This window comes from Otolemur garnettii, unplaced genomic scaffold (assembly GCF_000181295.1).
Source record: "Otolemur garnettii isolate 467f Iridium unplaced genomic scaffold, OtoGar3 scaffold00029, whole genome shotgun sequence".
Lineage (NCBI taxonomy): Eukaryota > Metazoa > Chordata > Mammalia > Primates > Galagidae > Otolemur > Otolemur garnettii.
Window position 1 is genome coordinate 2,533,565 of NW_003852424.1, and position 6,649 is coordinate 2,540,213.

The following is a 6,649-nucleotide window of genomic DNA, read 5'->3' on the forward strand; positions in this document are numbered from 1 at the left end:
GGTGGAGGGAGGTGGAAAGAGGAAAGTGCCATTCAATATTTCAGACACATCTGGATTTTTACCCATATTCTGCTACTTACTAATATCTGCCCTTTCTAAATCTTGGTTTTCTTATCTGTAAAATGGAGATAGTAAGTGACACACATCTCTCAGTTTGCTGTGAGACCTGGGAACCCTCATTTTAGAGTCTGGCCCATCTGAGGTGTGCTGAAGACGTCCACACACCTCAGAACCCTCAGAGTCTCTCCCCACCACATGAAGTCCTCCGAGGGCAGCAGTATTGATCTTCCTGCCCCTTCCCCGCCAGGGAAACTTTTAGCCAAAGTCCTAATGGCAATTAGTGCCATCCGTAAGTAGTCTTAGGCTTCATCACTCGAGGTGCTCGGCCACTTAGAAGAATTAGATATCATAAACATTTAAACAGGCCCATGCATTTATAGTCAAACAGGGCATCTTGACCCAGTGCCTCAGAGATACATTTCCTTGAAACCATCAGAGACAGATTCTGGGAGGTTGCGCCATGGAAACTCTTTAAGTTTTGAGTCAATGTTTCTTAAATGAGTGAGCCAGGATTAACAGATGATTCAAACTTTTCACAAGTCGGACCATGTAGAGAGAATGAACTGAGAAGCCCACAAGGCCTGGGAGAATTTCTGAAGCATCTTCCCAGAGTGGTTGGGACAGAGAAACACAGGAGCCCTCCCTGTCTACAATCCACTGGTACACCCCCTGGGGCCAAGGCCAGAGTCTATCAGCTCGAGGCTAGGGCTGCAGAGCAAGGACAGGTCCCAGGATTGAAGGGAAGCCTGGAGAGGCAGACTCGGGGCTCAGCAGAAGCCCCAGGCACATTGGTCTCCTCCACTCAAGAGTCACCACCTCCCAGCAGAAGATAAAAATGATGGAGCCTGGGCTGTGGGCAAGGCTCCTTGGCTGAGAGTACCTCCAAGATGTCACCAAAGGAAAGCAAGGCCCTGTGGCCAGGGAAGTAGACATGGCTGCTGGGTAAACAAAAATCAACAAAGATATCCCACACCATGTCATGTGGCTGCTAGAACTCCCTTCTAGAAACTCATACCCACCCTGTGACTCTCCTCAGGGCTCCCTACAGCCCACAGAAGAAGCGGACATCAGCAGGGGCCCCAGGCTGCCTGCTTGGCTTCCCTCCTACTTCTGGCAGGGCTGCTGGCTTCAGCCCCAGGTAACCATCTGCCCCTAAGCCTTTGCCCACGTGGATCATTTCTCTTAGAAAACCACTTCTTCCCACTCTACCCAGAACATTCTTCCTCATCCCTTTTCAGGGCCCAGGTCATACATGGCTTCTTCTCTGAGGCTCTCCTGAGCCTCCAGCCAACTCAGAGCTCCCTGAGCTGTGATTTCAGATCACATCACACCCTGGTGACTTGACTGCCCTGTAGCTGGCCTCCTGCCAGGATGGCAAGCACTGGGGCGACAGGGAAGGTAGCTGTCCAGTGTCCAGCCCGGTAGACTGCCTACTATAGCAGGTGGGTATCTCCTGAAATCCAGACTCCCTGCCCCTGCCTGCCCCTGCTCTGCAGGGTTCCTGGCACTGTCTACACCGGGAGGCAGGGAAAGCCCCAGCCCACACCATTTCCTGTTCTTCACATCCGCTCAGGTCTTCTTTGTCCAAGGTTCTTCCTCTCTGGAGGGCTTCTTATCTGCAGTGCCTCAAGTACACAGCAGCAGCAGGCCTGGAGGGGGCCGGCCGGCTGGTTTCCTGCCTTGGCCTCTCAGATCTGAGTCAGAAGGTCTGGGTTTGAAGCCAAGGTCTGAAGCTTTTCCCAGCTCAGTGACCTTGTCTGTTATTTTCATCTCTGCTAAGCCTCAGTTTCTTCATCTGTAAAATGAAATGGTTTTTGATGTTGCATGTTCGTTCCACACAGTCTGTCATTAAAAGTAAAAGTATGTCTCTCAACTATTCCTTTCCACCCTAGACCTCAGTGTTAATCCTTTACCCTCTACCCGCTCAGATCTTTTCATGCATTTACAAACATACTTAACACTGAATTTGTTTCCTAGAAAAAGAATGACAGACATGCTCTTCTATGTTCAACTCTGATTCAGGTGCTTCCCACAGACCTCTGATAGTCATTGTAACAAGTGCTTGTCTTGTGATGGGTGAATGGCCCAATTTACTTAGCTGGGCTCCTAATAACAGACATATAAATTGTTCTCCTTCAAAACATTTTTTATTTAAGTTCTTATTTTGTGATGACTGCAGATTCACACACAGCTGTAAGAAATAATACAGAGAAATACCGTTTATCCTTTGTAACATTGTTCAAAACTATAATACAGCGTCCCAACCAGGATATTGTCCTTGATACATGGCCAAGATACAGAACATTTCCATCTCCATGAAGATTCTTCCTGTTGCCCTTTTTTCAGCCACTCCCACTTCCTTCCCATCCTTACCCCCAACTCCCTGCACCCAGTCTTTACCCCTGGCAATCACTAATCTGTTTTCTATTCTATAATTTTGTCATTTCTAGAATGTTATAAAATGGGAACATACAAAATGTAATCTTGGGGGATTTCCTTTTATTACTTAGTGTTATTACCTGACGATTCATCCAGGAAGTTGCATATATCAGCAATTCATTCCTTTTTGTTGCTGAATATTATTCCAGGGAATTGATGTATGAAGTTTGTTTATTCACCTTTGAAGAACACCTGGGTTGTTCACAGTTTGGGGATACTACCTATAAAGCTCCAATAAACATTTGTGTACATGTATTTGTGGGAATATACATTTCATTTCTCCGGGATAAATGCCCAGGGGAGCACATGTTGGTCCGCAGGGCAGTTGCATGTTTACTTTTACGAGAAACTGCCAAACTGCTTTCCAGCAGGGCTGTGCTGCCATTTTACATTCCCGCCGGTAGTGTATGAGTGATCAAATTTCTCCAGCAACGTTTAGCGTTGCCCCTATTTTTATTTCAGCCATCCTGACAGACATGTATGGATGTCTCACTGTGGTTTTAATTGCATTTCCCTACTCCCTAACAGTGCCAAACGTCTTTGGTGAAAAGTCTCTTCAGACATTTTCTAATTGGCTTCTTTGTGTTTTGTCTTGTTCTTTATTGTTAAGTCCTTTGTTGGGTATGCGGTTTGCAAATATTTTCTCCCAGTCCATAGCTTCTTTTTTTTAATCTGCTTAACAGAGTATTTTACAAAACAAACCTTTACATTTTGATGAAGCCCCATTTATCAGTTTTTTCCCTCATGTGTTGTGTTATGGGCGTCAAATCTAGGAACTCTTAGCTTAACTATAAAGCCCAAAGATGTCTTCCAATTTTTTTTTCTAAAAATTGTATAGTTTTACATGTAAGTTCCTGATTCGTTTTGCATTAGGTTCGAGGTGTAGGTTGAAGTGCGTTTTTTTGCCTGTTGCTGTTCCGCTGTTAGAGAACTGTTGGTGGGAAAGACTGTCCTCCCTTCATTGAGTTGCTTTTGCACCTTTATCAAAAATCAGCTGGGCATTTTGTGTGGGTTTATTTTGGGCTTCTCTGGTCTATCCTTCTGCCAATACTACACAGTCTTGATTACTAGCCAGATTAAGTCTTGAAATTAGGTAGACAAAACTCACTTTATTCCTCTGTTTCAAAAAGATTTTAGCTATTCAACTTCATTTACTTTTCCATATAAATTGCAAAATAGGTGTGTCAATATCTTCAAAAAATCTTGGTGAAATTTTGATAGAAACTGGGTTAAACTTTTATATCAAACTGAGGAGAAGTGATGAAGTGATATCTTTACTTTGCTGAGTCTTCTAATTCATGAACACAATCCATCTCTTCATTGCTTAGATCTTTGATTTCTTTCATCAGAATTTTGTAGTTTTTAGCATACAGTCAGTCCATGTCTTGTTAAATTTTCATGTAATTTTTCTTCTTTTTCTTTTTTTTTTTACAGTATTTTGACATGCTTTTTTATTTCTTTTTAAAAAATAATTGTACCTGCCTGAGCATGAATGAGACCCTGTCTCTACTAAAAATAGAAAGAAGTAGCTGGGTGTGGTAGCTTACGCCTATAGTCCTAGCTACTCAGAAGGCTGAGGCAGGAAGATTGATGGAGCCTAGGAGATGAAGGTTACAGTGACCTGTGATGAAGCCACTGCACTCTAGCCTGGGCCACTGAGCAGGACTGTCTCAAAAAAAAAAAAAAAAAGAAAAAAAAGGAAAGGAAATTGTACTCTGTTTTTTAATTGCTAGTGGTCATTGTTATTATGTAGAAATACAATTGATTTTTGTATGGCTATCTTGGATTCTGCAACCTTGCTGAACTCACTTATTAGTTCTAGGAGTTTTGTTTTGTAGATTCCCTGGTGTTTTCTACACAGAAAGTTGTCATTTGCAAAAAGGGACACTTACTTTTTCCAAACTATATGCCTTTTATTTCCTTTTTTTGCCTTATTGCAGTGGTTAGATCTTCCACTGATGATAATGGACATCCATGCTCTATTCCCAGTCTTAGAGGGAAAGCATTCAGTCTTTCCCAAGGATGTTAGCTGTAGGTTTTCTGTAGACATCTTTCACCAAGCTGAAGAAGTTGCTCTCCATTCCCCATTTGCTGAGAGTTTTTATCATAAATGGGTGTTGCACTTTGCCAAATGCTTTTCCTGAATTCATTGATATGATCATACAACTATTCTTCCTTAGCTTGATGGTATGGTAGACTATATTGACTGCTAATTTCAATTTTGAACCAATATTGCACATCTGGAATAAATCCTATTTGGTTATGTCATATAATTCTTTTCTGATATTGCTGAATTCCATAGGCTTATATTTTGTTAAGGATTTTCGTATCTATACTCATAAATTATCAGTCTATAATTTTATTTTTTATACTGTATCTGTCTGATTTCAGTATCAGAGTAAAATTATTTTTGTAAAATGAATTGGGAAGTGTTCCCTTCTCCTCTTTTCTGGAAGACAATGCGTAGAACTAGTGTTAATTCCTTAAAGTTTGGTAGAATCCAGTGGAGATGCCTATTTTAATGTCATTGATTTGTGCTCTTACCTTATTTCCTTTCTTCCACTTGCTTTGGGTTTAACTTTATATTCCTTTTATATATTCTTGAGATAGGAGTTTAGATTACTGATTTGAAACTTTCCCTTTTATCTAATGCAAACATTTAATGCTACAGATTTCTCTCTCAGATTGCCATAGCTGTATTCCACAAATTTTTCATTTACTTCAATATGTTTTCTTGAGACTTCTACTTTGACCCATGGGTTATTTAAAGATTTATGTGTTTGATTTCCAAATGTTTGAAGATTTTTATTATCTTTCTGTTAGTAATTACCAGTTTGATTCCGCTGAGTCAGAGTACACACTCTGTTATGAGTTCAATTTCTTTAACTTTGCTAAGATTATCTGAATGTCCAGGACATAGACTATCTTGGTAAAGGATGTGTTGCAACAGGCTCTTGTAAAGAATGTGTTTTCTGCTGCTCTGGGATCAAATGCTTTGTAAGTGTCAGTGAGGTTCTGTTGGTTGATGTTGTCTTTCTTGTCCTTGCTGAATTTTTGTCTAGGTGTTCTTTCAATTGCGGGAAGGGAAGTGTTAAAGTCCCCAGCTATAATTATGGATTTGTCTATTTCTCTCTTCAGTTTTTTTTGAACAGAGAAATAGTTCACCTGGATGAGATGGTGATTGTCAGGTTTCTCTACTATGAAGTTACTGTTTCCCCTTCCCTCACCTCTTGCTTTCTTGCTCCTCAAAAAGGAAGACACTACCCACAGCCCACATGTACGGAGTGGGGAGTCGGGTTTCATCTCCTTGAGGAAAGAGTATCTCAATTATTTGGAATTGTTCTGCATGTGAGAAAATGGGAACAATGGCTATTTTCTCCACTTATTTATATAGTCAATTATTTATTTATGGCAGTGTGGACTCAAAGACATTTGTTTTATTATGCTTTACCTTATAATCTAACACTATTTAGTTGCTCAAATTGTCCCAGCTTTAGTCCTGGAAAGCTCTTTCTGTTGGCTCCTGTGTTCTTTTGACACACTCCCATAACCATGTTTTGTTCTGTTTTTGGCTTGGTTTTGAGTACTTCCTTACTTTCTGGAATTAAAAGTTGATCCAGGATCCTCTCATATATTCCTTGCCCCAGCTGTAGAATCAGCTATTCAGAAATGATGTCAGAAATCAAGATTGGGCCACCAGGTGTGCTCCTAGAAGCGCTGTGGCTTCTAGACCCTTGCAGCTGAGAAAGCAGGGAGATTTACATGTGCACACTAACTTGTGTATACACACTCACCTATAAATACTTCTATATGTATCCATCTGTATCTATATCAGGCTAAACATGAGTTTATACCTATGTCTCTGAGTCTAAGCTATCACCTCATGGATCATTCTAGCCTTCTCTCCTTGTTTATAAGTTCCTATTCCAACGGTGAGAAAGTTGGTTTTGAAATCCACCACTGATTGATGTAATTGTTCAATTTCAGTACACACATATATTTGTTTATGGAATTCTTTTTTTTATTAAATGATAACTATGTACATTAAGGCAATTCTGGGGTACAGTGTGGTGTTTTCACATACAATTTGAAATATTTTCATCAAACTGGTTAACATAGCCTTCATGTCATTTTCTTAGTTATTATGTTA